We start from the raw sequence: 14,063 nt of genomic DNA on the forward strand, positions 1-14,063 counted from the left end.
CACTTTTGATTTTTATCTTCAATTCAGGGGCTACTTATTCGCACAGTAAACTGTATTCTCTCTTCAGAGTGACTGGAATGTTTTTGCCTACATTCAACTTAAATATGAAAGTTTCCAAAAACGGCATAGTTTTCTTTAAGGCTATTCAATGCCAAACACAAAATTCTCTCTGCTTTCAGTGCTTGTCCTTCAGCACAATTACACAGGTTCATGATGTTCTCATTTCAATACATTGTTTTCTTATTTAAACTATTTGACTTTGAGCTTACATTGAGAATAAAATCACTTTTGCAAGTAAAACCTGGCCAAGAAAGGAAGCAGCACTACAATAAAACAATACACAGAATACAAAGCAGTTCCTTCAAAAGTGAAAGTGATAAAGAGTGATGTCTGTCAGTAAATTACGTTGAGATACATATTGGTTATTTTGAATTAGGAGTCCAACTTCAATAACTTCTATTAACAAGCCAAAATACAGATCAGAATTACGGGTAATTGAAAATAATATGTAGCGCCTAGGTAAGCTTGGATGTGTTCAGAGAAACACTAAAAACGGACCTTCCTCACACCCGTCTTGTTGAGGTGGACGTGGTCATACAGGTGATGTGGCTGGATGTCTCAGTGGTGTGCCAGGTGGACGTTGGGGAGGAGGGCACATCTTCGGGATACTTCTGCGTTGATGGCCTGGATGATGTGCAGGGGCACGTCTGTGCGGGGCAGCAGTGTGGAGATGGTGATTTTGGCAGTTTGGAATTCCTCTGTGGCTTTCTTTGCCACCTGTCTCAGGGCTGAGGCCACATCGCCCCTGCGGGCACTCAGGTCGTTAGTGCCGGTGTGGATGAGGATGTGTTTGACCTGGCACAGCCTCCTCTTGGAGAGCAGCTCCAGGGCTCTCTGTGCTGTCGGGCACCAAAGCTTTTTCACTTTTCGCCCAGGGAAGAGGCGCCTCTCATCCAGGAACTTCCCATTGGAGTCGCTCAGAATGACCACCTCTGTGTTGACCTGCCACTCCGGGTTTTGCGTCGGGAGTGGTGGGGGCAGCGGGTGTGTTTTAGGGGAGTGGCGTTTCAGGGGTTTGTGTATTAGTGGCAGGTCTGGTGATAGTGGGGGTGTCAGGAGTGGTGGGGAGTGTGGGTGGATCAGTGGGTGCGTCAGTGGGTGCGTCAGGGGTTGTAGGTGTTGTGGGGTCAGTGCAGTGCAGTCTCTGTGCTCCTCTCTTAGCTTCTCCAGCTGGCTCTGCAGGCTCCTCAGCTGGCTGTGCTGGGGTGTCCTGGTCAGCTCCTCCCTCGCTCTGTGCAGCTCCGTCCTCAGGGTTTGGCTCTGCTCCTCCTGGTCTCTCACTGCTGCTCTCAGCTTATGGATCTCAGCCTTGTGGTGCATCTTTAGTCCCTGAACTCCGCAAACTTCAGCTCCAGCACTGATAGGCATTCCTTTAGTGTTTTAATGTTGCTGGAGAGTTTGGGTAGACAGGGGGGCAGTCTGTGGGAGATGGGGCACTGTCTGGCTCCGTGTGGCTGGGGGCAGACTGCAGGGTGGCTGGCTCTGGCTTGTGTTTCTCTACCTCAGTCTGCTGCTTTGAGGTGTGGAAGCCGAGAGATAATTGGTCCAGGCTGCTCTCGCTGTCCTGCACCATGATGGTCCCGTTGTGGTATACATTAAAAGTGAGCATCACACTGTCTGTGTCTTTCTCTACCAGCACTGAGATCTGCCTGCCTCTGCTAATGCCCCTCTTGTTGTTATTGGGGTATGTCTGGCACAGGGTTTTGTGAAAGGCGGTGTAGAACAGTAGATTGTTCTTGACCCTGTTTTCTCCTTTACCGGTGTAGTCTAGGATGAGGGTCTCAGGAGATGCTCTCATCACAGCTTGTTTGTAGTCCTTCTTAGCCTGTGCAGAGCGAATGTCTTCAGGGTATCGGATTTCAAAAGGCAGCTCTGCAGTCAGACTGCTGTTCGATAGATTTGTATCAGTCTCAGTGGCAGTTGGGCTCTCTCCTACTGTCACTCTATTCAAATCGGAGCTCTGCATTTTCATTGGCTGAGTCAACTACTGAGAATGCTTATTTATTTTATTAATACATATTTTTTTGTTTAATTATTTGTCTCTATAGGTGAAAGGTCTTACCTCCAATTCTTGTCTTCAGCTTTTCTTTTCTGACTTTTCTTCCTGAACTGTCTCTCTGCTTTCTTCTTTTTGTGTTTCTCTTAAAATTATTATTTTTTGAATACTTTTCCTTCTGAATTTCTATTCCATGTCTTCTGTGTATGTTTATAGTGCTATATATTCATTTGTAAATGACAAATTAAATACGCTTATGTATAAAAACAAATGTTTTTTAGGAGCTCATATTCCTCTCTCTCTCTCTCTCTCTCTCTCTCTCTCTCTCTCTTTCTCTCTCTCCCTCTCAATTCAATTCATTTGTATTGTCAAAGCAATTGGACATACATACATATACATACATACATACATACATACATACATACATACATACATACATACACTCACCTAAAGGATTATTAGGAACACCATACTAATACTGTGTTTGACCCCCTTCGCCTTCAGAACTGCCTTAATTCTACGTGGCATTGATTCAACAAGGTGCTGAAAGCATTCTTTAGAAATGTTGGCCCATATTGATAGGATAGCATCTTGCAGTTGATGGAGATTTGTGGGATGCACATCCAGGGCACGAAGCTCCCGTTCCACCACATCCCAAAGATGCTCTATTGGGTTGAGATCTGGTGACTGTGGGGGCCAGTTTAGTACAGTGAACTCATTGTCATGTTCAAGAAACCAATTTGAAATGATTCGACCTTTGTGACATGGTGCATTATCCTGCTGGAAGTAGCCATCAGAGGATGGGTACATGGTGGTCATAAAGGGATGGACATGGTCAGAAACAATGCTCAGGTAGGCCGTGGCATTTAAACGATGCCCAATTGGCACTAAGGGGCCTAAAGTGTGCCAAGAAAACATCCCCCACACCATTACACCACCACCACCAGCCTGCACAGTGGTAACAAGGCATGATGGATCCATGTTCTCATTCTGTTTATGCCAAATTCTGACTCTACCATCTGAATGTCTCAACAGAAATTGAGACTCATCAGACCAGGCAACATTTTTCCAGTCTTCAACTGTCCAATTTTGGTGAGCTTGTGCAAATTGTAGCCTCTTTTTCCTATTTGTAGTGGAGATGAGTGGTACCCGGTGGGGTCTTCTGCTGTTGTAGCCCATCCGCCTCAAGGTTGTACGTGTTGTGGCTTCACAAATGCTTTGCTGCATACCTCGGTTGTAACGAGTGGTTATTTCAGTCAAAGTTGCTCTTCTATCAGCTTGAATCAGTCGGCCCATTCTCCTCTGACCTCTAGCATCAACAAGGCATTTTCGCCCACAGGACTGCCGCATACTGGATGTTTTTCCCTTTTCACACCATTCTTTGTAAACCCTAGAAATGGTTGTGCGTGAAAATCCCAGTAACTGAGCAGATTGTGAAATACTCAGACCGGCCCGTCTGGCACCAACAACCATGCCACGCTCAAAATTGCTTAAATCACCTTTCTTTCCCATTCAGACATTCAGTTTGGAGTTCAGGAGATTGTCTTGACCAGGACCACACCCCTAAATGCATTGAAGCAACTGCCATGTGATTGGTTGGTTAGATAATTGCATTAATGAGAAATTGAACAGGTGTTCCTATTAATCCTTTAGGTGAGTGTACATCTACACGGAAAATAAATAATAGAATTATGAATCACAATAAGATGTAATGAAGTACAGAAAATGAAAATGTAAAAAAATGTGATCTTCAATACATACAAATAAAGATAATAGGTTTATTATTTCCAGATTCCTTTTTTGAAATACAATGACATGCATAACAAACAAGTATTTACATTATATTTACAGCCGGTGCTCGTGTGTCACTGTCTTTTTTCTCAGTTTTGTCACAGGTTGGGTGGGCATCCATTATGTTGTTACAGAATTTGTCCCTTATTTTGGGCTAAAGCTTTCCGTGGAGGGGAACGTGGATCAGTTTGTACCATTTTTGGGAGAATCTGCCTTGTTGGGGCGGAGCTGTGACCAGGTGAACAGCAGATCGGGCATAGGTGGGCATGTGGGCAGAGGAGTTGGAAGGCCGGTCAAGCAAATAAGCTTGCTAAGGTACGCAGCAGCAGCAAGCATCCCCCACATCCAGCCAGCCAGCCAGTCTGGCTGGCAGTGACTGAGTGGTTGTCAGACGGCAAGCAACGGAATGTACGTGCTCTGTGATGTCATAGCAGTCAGCTGAGAGAGGCTCGTGATGTCATCGCTGAGCTGGCTGGCTGGCTGGCTCTGTGTGTGTGTGTGTATGTCTGTGTGTGTGTGTGTGTGTCTGTTTGTCTGTTTTTCAGTCTGTCTGTCTCTCTCTCTCTCTCTCTCTCTCTCTCTCTCTCTCTCCCTCTCAATTCAATTCATTTGTATTGTCAAAGCAATTGGACATACATACATGCATACATGCTAGAAAGTCATTACTATGTTATCTTAAAGGCTAACTAAGCAGAACATATATCATTATAGAACAGAGTCCATAGGTCTACACATGGTTTTAGGGAACAGGCACGTAGGTCATACCGTTTGACATTGTTTCCAAGGTTCTCATCGTAAATAACAAACAGAAATCAAACTAGCTTCTGGCCTGACCTTCTAGCTTGACTCTATCTTTCCGCCTTATATACTTGGTGAATAATTGAGGAAGTAGCACCAAGTGACCACATTAGGCTGCCTGAGGGTTTCTGGGGAGTGTAGTTGTCTAGGGTCGGTTTTCTTCCCTAGAGTGCAGACCTTGCAGCAGACCTGGCCTGACATATCTGCCATGTATGACCCTGCCCCTTGGTTGGTCCCACATCCTCCCCCCCAGCTGCGACCCCATAGGTCGAGCGACAGCTGCAAAAAAGCATGCACCCGGGACAGCCCATCAACATTCCCCATGGCCTTCCCTGGCCTGTGCTGCAGGGTGAAATGAAAATGTTGGAGACTCAAAAACCACCTCATCACACGGGCATTCCTGTCTTTCGAACGATGCATCCAAGTGAGGGGGGCATGGTCAGTGATCAGGGTGAAGTGCCTGCCCAACAAATAGTATCGAAGACTGTCCAAAGCCCACTTCACTGCCAAACATTCTTCTTCAACTACCAAATAATTTATTTCATTGGATTCCAACTTTCTGCTAAGGAACAACACCGGGTGTTCATGATCACCCATTCTTTGGGACAAAACCACTCCGATCCCCACCTCAGAGGCGTCCGTCTGGACTATAAATTCTTTCTGAAAGTCTGGTACCATTAAAACGGGGTTGCGGCAGAGCGCCTCCTGTAGGCTCCGGAAAGCCCGGTTTGCTGTATCACCCCATCTAACCATATTGGGTTCTGTAGCCTTAGTCATATCAGTCAGAGGGGCCGCTAAGGTAGCATAGTTGGGAATAAACCTCCGGTAATACCCAGTTAACCCTAAAAATGCCCTAACCTGCTTTTTATTGACAGGCCTAGGCCAAGAGTTTATGGCTTCAACCTTGGATATTTGGGGTTTCACCATACCCCTCCCTACTGTATAGCCCAAGTATTTGGCCTCTTCCAACCCCAAATTGCATTTGGTTGGATTAGCCATCAGGCCTGCTGCATGTATTGAATCCAATACCGCTTGGAGCTGAGACAAATGTGATTCCCAATCTGGACTGTGAATGACCACATCATCTAAATATGCTGCCGCATACGTCCTGTGTGGTCTAAGTATGTGGTCCATCAACCTTTGAAAGGTGGCAGGAGCACCATGCAGGCCAAAGGGCATCACTGTGTAGTGAAACAGACCATCTGGGGTTGCAAAGGCTGTTTTTTCTTTGGCACCCGGGGTCAAGGGAATCTGCCAGTAGCCCTTGGCTAAGTCAATAGTTGAAATATAGCGAGCATTCCCAATATTCTCTAACAATTCATCTACTCGGGGCATTGGGTATGCATCAAACTTTGAAATTTCATTAACCTTTCTAAAATCATTACAGAATCTCCAGGAGCCATCAGGTTTGGAAACCATGACTATAGGGCTGGACCACTCACTGTGGGATTCTTCAATAACCCCTGCCTCCAGCATTTCCTTAACCTCATTTCTAATAGTGTTCCTGCGAGCTTCTGGTACCCTGTAAGGCCTCATATTTACCTTCTTTCCTGGGAGAGACACAATGTTGTGAGAGACTAAATGGGTACGCCCCGGTATGCCTGAGAAAACTTCCCTATTACGTATTATCAAGTCGTTCACCTCCTTCAACTGGTCAGGTGACAAGGCAGCTGCAATATTCACCTTCGGTGTCCCTAGTGGCTGAGGGGGGTAAGTCAACATCAACACTTCCCTGTCCTTCCAGGCTTTTATTAAGTTGACATGATATATTTGTTCTGGGGGTCGGCGGCCGGGTTGCTGAACCTTATAGTTCACTTCCCGTATTCGCTCTATAATCTCATAAGGTCCCATCCACGTAGCCAGAAATTTACATTCTACAGTGGGAACCAACACCAACACCCTATCACCAGGCTGGAACACCCTCAGTGTAGCCTGACGATTATAGGCGAATTGTTGGTGTTCCTGTGCCTGCCTTAGGTGCTCTCTCACAATGGGAGTGACTGTGGCTATTCTCTCTTGCATAGCATTGATGTGCTCGACTACACTCCGGAAAGGAGTGGACTCGTGTTCCCACGTTTCACGGGCTATGTCTAATATCCCCCTGGGGTGCCTCCCATATAACAGTTCAAAAGGCGAAAAGCCCTGGGAAGCCTGTGGGACTTCCCTAATGGCAGACATCAAGTAGGGCAGCATGAATTCCCAATTTTTCCCATCCTTATCGATTACCTTTCTTAGCATGGACTTCAGGGTCCTATTAAATCTCTCAACCAACCCATCTGTTTGTGGGTGGTAGACTGATGTTCTCAACTGCTTAACCTGCAACAATTTACACAGATCGGTCATAACCTTAGACATAAAGGGTGTGCCCTGATCTGTTAATATCTCCCTCGGTATCCCCACCCTACTACACATCAACATTAGCTCTTTTGCAATACCTTTTGAAGCCATGGTCCGCAGTGGAATGGCTTCTGGGTACCTGGTGGCATAATCCAAAATAACCAGTATATACTGATGCCCTCTGGCTGATTTCGGGAGAGGTCCCACCACATCCATAGCTATCCTAGCAAAGGGGGTCTCTATGATGGGCAAAGGGACCAGTGGGCTTCTGAAGGCTGGTTTAGGAGCATGTAGTTGACATTCAGGACATGAGCTACAATGTTCTGTCACGTCTGCATGTACGCCTGGCCAGTAAAACCTCCTCAGGAGTCTATCCTTGGTTTTGTCCATCCCCAGATGTCCCCCCAGGATATGCCCATGTGCCAGATTGAGAACTGTTCGTCTGAATGGGGTGGGAACTAGCAATTGCTCCACAATGTCCACCCCTATCTTATTTACACGGTACAATAGGTCATTTTTTACCATAAAATAAGGATAAGCTGTTGGCGGGTTTGCAGTAGTCATAGGGGTCCCATTTACTACCTTCACATTTTCTTTAGCATAGTGTAGAGTGAGATCTCGCACCTGTGCGCTGCCAAAATCAGTGGGGAGTCCCTCTAACACTAACACTTCTACATTGTCAGCTTCAGGGGTCTCTATGAATGGATTCTCACCCACCCTGCTAGTGCTGGGTTCCTCACCCTCCATAGGGTCATCTACGTCACTACATTCCAACCCTATGTTTTCAGTTTAATTTTCCCCAACCAAAACCTTCACTGTCGACTCAACTGGGACCAGGTCTACTTTTAGCTCTAGTTGTGGGATCGAGGCAACTTCTGGCTTACAGTTTTCAGTGTGCATTTCCAATTTACTATGTTTTCTATCTAGTTTTCCAAAATTAGGAAAATATCGTCCCAGTATCACATCATATGGCATGTTGGGTACCACACCGACTTCGTAATCTAGTTTCCCGGCCTCTGTCTGTATGTTTACAAGGGCTGTGGGATAGGGGCGTGTGTCACCATGTGTGCATGTGATACTGAGCTCCTGATGTCTATCCAGCTTGTTGGTCGCTACTAATTTTTCTGTGACCAGTGTAACCATACTGCCAGAGTCGAGTAGAGCAGCCACTTCTTTCTCATCGACTATCACTGTACACATGTGTTTTGGATTAGGTACTCCGCCTATGAAAACATCCGTCCCAACAGGGCAGGCATAAAATACCGGTTTCTCTTTCCCCATATCACACACATTACATTGCATTGGTTCCTCTCTACCTGGGCAGTGGGCCGCAATATGTCCTACTTTGTCACAATTGTAGCAGACAATTGGTTGTGATGGTGACCCCCTATAACCCTTAGTCTCGGCTTTAGGCCCCACCTTTGCCCCCCCCAGTCTTGCTCTTTTCTTCCAACCCAGCGCGTCATGTTTCCCAGAGTACTTTGGAACCATCTTACCCGGTCCGCTGGTTCGTCATGGCCTGGGGAATGAGTTTTTAACCTCCGGTACATGCTCTGCTGCTCCGGCTGTATAGAACCGCTCTACAATGGCCACCAAGGTGTCAGCGGACAGCACCTCATTCTGGCCAACCCAGCGTCGAACGTCCTTGGGCAAACAGCGTTGGTAGTTGTCAAGGACTATGGCCTCCACCACCTCGGCTGATGAATGGACCTCTGGCTGTAGCCATTTCCTGGCCAGATGGATCAGATCAAACATCTGCGTTCGGATTGGTTGTCCTGGTTGGTAGGCCCACTGCTGAAACCGATGTGCCCTCACTGCGGTGGTCACGCCCAATCGGGTCATTATCTCCGCTTTCAATTTATCATAGTCCTGGGCGTCCTTCAGCTCCAGATCAAAGTACGCTTTCTGTGCATCCCCTGCCAGATAAGGTGCCACAAGCCCTGCCCAGGAATCTTTTGGCCATCCCTCTCTCCGCTGTCCTCTCAAAGGTCATAAGGAAGGCCTCAACATCGTCCTGTTTTGTCATTTTCTGCAGAAAGTGATTGGTGCGGGGAGTGGAATGGGTTGCAGCCCCCTGTGGACCAATCCTGGTTGCAAGTGCTTCAACACTCTCTTTCAGCTCTTTAGTCACCTTTTCCTGCTCTTCTCTAAACATTTTATTTGTATCATGCTGGACCTGCAGTGCTTCCTGATGCATCCGCATAGCATCCTGGTGAGCCACCTGCTGCACCCTGGTCGCTTCCTGTTGGGCTATTACAGCCTGTAGTTTTTTTTTTTTGGATAAAAAAATTCACTCAGCCAGTCTGGGTTTCATGAGGTGCTGCCCGCATTCTACACCAAATGTGACAAAACGCCTTGGCTGTACACATGTGCGGGTCTTCTCTGTGATCTTCTTAGGAGTAAAAACCAGTCATGACCCAGGGAGGAGGTTGCAAATACAGGGCTGTGCCTGTATGTTTACTTCAAACAAAACAAATCTGAAAACAAAACCTAACTCACACTGGAGTTGTAACTAATCTTACATAATCATCCTATTTTAAACAAAGTCTGGAATAAATAAGTCTTGGCTTTCTCCTTATGAGCTACCTCTGTTTTCCAGATAACTCACCCTATTGTCTCTCACTTCTCTCTCTCTCAGGCCTGCCTTATATACCTGATGAATAATTGAGGAAGTAACACCAAGTGACCACATTAGGTGCTAGAATGGCTGCCTGAGGGTTTCTGGGGAGTGTAGTTGCCTAGGGTCGGTATTCTACCCTAGAGTACACACCTTGCAGCAGACCTGGCCTGACATATCTGCCATGTATGACCCTGCCCCTTGGTTTGTCACAATACATACATACATACATATACACGGAAAATAAATAATAGAATTATGAATCACAATAAGATGTAATGAAGTACAGAAAAAGAAAATGTAATAAAATGTGATCTTTAATACATACAAATAAAGAAAATAGGTATACCATTTCCAGATTCCTTTTTTGAAATACAATGACATGCATTACAAACGAGTATTTACATTATATTTACAGCCGGTGCTCGTGTGTCACTGTGTCCCTCAGGCTGTGGTTGGCGCTGACATATTGGGCAGAATGTGTCCCTTATTTTGGGCTAAAGCTTTCTGTGGAGGGGAACGTGGATCAGTTTGTACCATTTTTGGGAGGATCTGCCTTGTTGGGGCGGAGCTGTGATCCAGGTGAACAGCAGATCGGGCATAGGTGGGCATGTGGGCAGAGGAGTAGGAAGGCCGGTCAAGCAAATAAGCTTGCTAAGGTACACAGCAGCAGCAAGCAGCCCCCCCATCCAGCCAGCCAGCCAGTCTGGCTGGCAGTGACTGAGTGGTTGACAGACGGCAAGCAACGGAATGTTCATGCTCTGTGATGTCATAGCAGTCAGCTGAGAGAGGCTTGTGATGTCATCGCTGAGCTGGCTGGCTGGCTGGCTGGCTGGCTGTGTGTGTGTCTGTGTGTGTGTGTGTGTGTGTGTGTCTGTTTGTGTTTGTCAGTCTGTCTGTCTGTCTGTCTCTCTCTCTCTCTCTCTCTCTCCCTCTCAATTCAATTCATTTGTATTGTCAAAGCAATTGGACATACATACATACATACATACATGCTAGAAAATCATTACTATGTTATCTTAAAGGCTAACTAAGCAGAACATATTTCATTATAGAACAGAGTTCATAGATCTACACATGGTTTTAAGGAACAGGCACGTAGGTCATACCGTTTGACATTGTCTCCAAGGTTCTCATCGTAAATAACAAACAGAAATCAAACTACCTTATGGCCTCCTGACCTTCTAGCTTGACCTTATCTTTCTTAAGTATACAAGAGAGAAAAACAGGTTTGAGAAAATCATTTCTAACTTTCCTTCCATACAATAATACATACATACATACATACGGAAAATAAATAATAGAATTATGAATCTCAATATAATGTAATGAATTACAGAAAAAGAAAATGTAATAAAATGTGATCTTTAATACATTCAAATAAAGAAAATAGGTTTACTATTTCCAGATTCCTTTTTGAAATACAATGACATGCATTACAAACGAGTATTTACATTATATTTACAGCCGGTGCTCGTGTGTCACTGTGTCCCTCAGGCTGTGGTAGGCGCTGACATATTGGGCAGCCAGGGTGGCTGTGTGTCCCTCCACCAGGAGGACTGACCGTTTTTCTTTTTTATCAGTTTTGTCACAGGTTGGGTGGGCATTCGTTATGTTGTTACAGAATGTGTCCCTTATTTTGGGATAAAGCTTTCCGTGGAGGGGAACGTGGATCAGTTTGTACCATTTTTGGGAGGATCTGCCTTGTTGGGGCGGAGCTGTGATCCAGGTGAACAGCAGATTGGGCTTAGGTGGGCATTTGGGCAGAGGAATAGGAAGGCCGGTCAGGCAAATTAGCTTGCTAAGATACGCAGCAGCAGCAAGCAGCCCCCCCATCCAGCCAGCCAGCCAGTCTGGCTGGCAGTGACTGAGTGGTTGACAGACGGCAAGCAACGGAATGTACGTGCTCTGTGATGTCATAGCAGTCAGCTGAGAGAGGCTCGTGATGTCATGGCTGAGCTGGCTGGCTGTCTGGCTGGCTGGCTCTGTGTGTGTGTGTGTGTGTGTGTGTGCGTGTGTCTGTCTGTCTGTCAATTCATTTCAATTCAATTCAAAGGTGCTTTATTGGCATGATCTATCACAATATTGCCAAAGCAGATACAAATGTTCTATCAATCAAGACAAAACATTGCAATACAAGATTCAGTGGAACAAATATAGTACACATTGAAATAAAATTAAGTAGGATATAAACCATATTTGTTGTTTGTATCAAAATTTGTGTCATGACATCAGAAAAATCACTGTTTTTATTTTGTTTTGCAAATGGAGTGCCACAGGCTGGTGTCTACACACTGTCTCGCAGGCTGTGGCAGGTGGATACATATTGCGCTGCTAAGAAGGCAGTGCGCTCCTCCTCTCCCAGCAGGACGGGGAGTTTGCAGCAATCGGGGATCATGCTGAACTCAGGGATATGCATTTTTAATATTTTAAAGTATGTCTCCCTGATTTTTGTGTATTTAGGGCAGGACAGCAGGAAATGCGCCTGTGTTTCGACCTCCCCTAGGTCACACTGGCTGCACAGCCGCTCTTCTCTGGCAACCCAGAATTTTCTGTAGCGGCCTTTTTCAATGGCGAGGCTGTGGTCACTGAGCCTGTATTTAGTTAGATTTTGTCTCTCTTTTATATTTTGGATTTTTAAGTATTCAGCCAATGTAATGTTTCTATTCAGGGCCCGGTAGCATTCCAATTTGTTTTGTAATTCTAATTCGTGTCTCTAATCTTTTGTGTATTTGCTTTTCAGGTACATGTCAATTTTCCCAATTGTTGTTGTTTTGGTCATTGTGTGTTCGGGCTCTGTGAGCCTCAGAGCCGTGGGGGCGTTTCTGTGTACGTGTAAGATGTTTTTATTAAATTCTAGGTGGAATATTTCCATGGGGCTTTTGTCCCAATTGTTGTTATTGAGGTTCATGAGGGGACCCCACACTTCGCTCCCATATAGCAGGATTGGTTGGATGATGGAGTTTAATATTTTAATCCAAATAGTTATTGGTATTGTTGTTTTCCCAAATTGTGTCTTTATGGCATAAAATGCCCGGCGTGCCTTGTCTTTTAATGCGTTTATAGCCAGGCTGAAGCTCCCTGACGCACTGATGGTCAGGCCAAGGTAGTTGTATCTGGTGCAGTGCTCTAATCCAGTGCTGCCCAGAGTGAAGCGGTACCTGTTTCCCTGAGATGGGGCTTTTTTCTGGAAAACCATAACTCTGGTCTTGTCCAGATTGACTGCCAGGGCCCATTTCTGACAGTACTGCTCTAGCAGCGCCAGGTTCTGCTGAAGCCCCTGCTCTGTGGGCGACAGCAGCACCAGGTCGTCTGCGTAGAGCAGGAACTTGATCTCTGTGTCATGGAGAGTTAGGCTGCGGGCGTCAGACTGCTCCAACACTGTGGCCAACTCGATGATGTAGATGTTGAACAGTGTTGGACTCAGACTGCAGCCCTGTCTCACTCCCCGCCCCTGAGTGAAGAACTCTGTTCTTGAGTTGCCAATTTGAACTCCGCATTTGTTTTCAGAATACATTGATTTAATGATGTCATAAACTTTACCCCCTACACCACTCTGTAGAAGTTTATAAAATAATCCCTTGTGCCAGATTGAGTCAAATGCCTTTCTAAAGTCTACAAAACAGGCAAATATTTTTCCTTTATTGTTTTGGGTATATTTATTTATGAGGGTGTGTAGAGTGTAAATATGATCGGTTGTGCGGTGTTTTGGTAGGAAGCCAATCTGACTCTTATTCAGGACACTGTGCTTGGTAAGGAAGGCCAGTATCTGGGCGTTGATGATACTGCAGAACACCTTCCCCAGGTTACTGCTCACACAGCTGCCCCAGTAGTTATTGGGGTCTAATTTGTCTCCACTTTTAAAAATCGGGGTGATCAATCCTTGATTCCCGACCTCAGGGAAACACCCGGCTCTCAGCACCAGGTTAAAGAGTTTGAGCAGAGCCTCCTGCAGCTGCGGGCTGCTGTGCTTCAGCATCTCAGGGCTGATGCTGTCGGGGCCGCTGGCTTTCCTGGGTTTGAGGATTTTGAGTTGATGTTTTAGTTCCTGTATTGTAAATGGGTTATCTAAGGGATTTTGGTTATTCTTAATGATTTCTTCCAATTTATTTAGGTTTTTTAATATTTTAACCTGTTCTGGCTTTGGATTGTTTTCAACATTTTGGTAAAGTTTTTCAAAGTGTGTTTTCCAGATTTCTCCATTTTGAATTGGTATTTCATTTTTTGTTTTTGGGGTATTTATTCTGCCCATATAGTGGTCTTTTTTCTTACTGAGGAGTTGCTTGTAGTGCCGCAGGGCCTGGCAGTAGCTGAGGCGAGCCTCCTGGTTGTCGGGCTCTCTGTGTTTAGTGTTGGAGAGATGTCTCAGGTGTTTCCTAGAAGTTTCACACTCCTGGTCACACCACTGTTCTTTTTTTCTTTTAGACGATTTCATATTTTGGTTTTTAATTGTTTTAATGTTTG

This window comes from Amia ocellicauda, unplaced genomic scaffold, assembly GCF_036373705.1.
Source record: "Amia ocellicauda isolate fAmiCal2 unplaced genomic scaffold, fAmiCal2.hap1 HAP1_SCAFFOLD_58, whole genome shotgun sequence".
In the NCBI taxonomy this organism is placed as follows: Eukaryota; Metazoa; Chordata; class Actinopteri; order Amiiformes; family Amiidae; genus Amia; species Amia ocellicauda.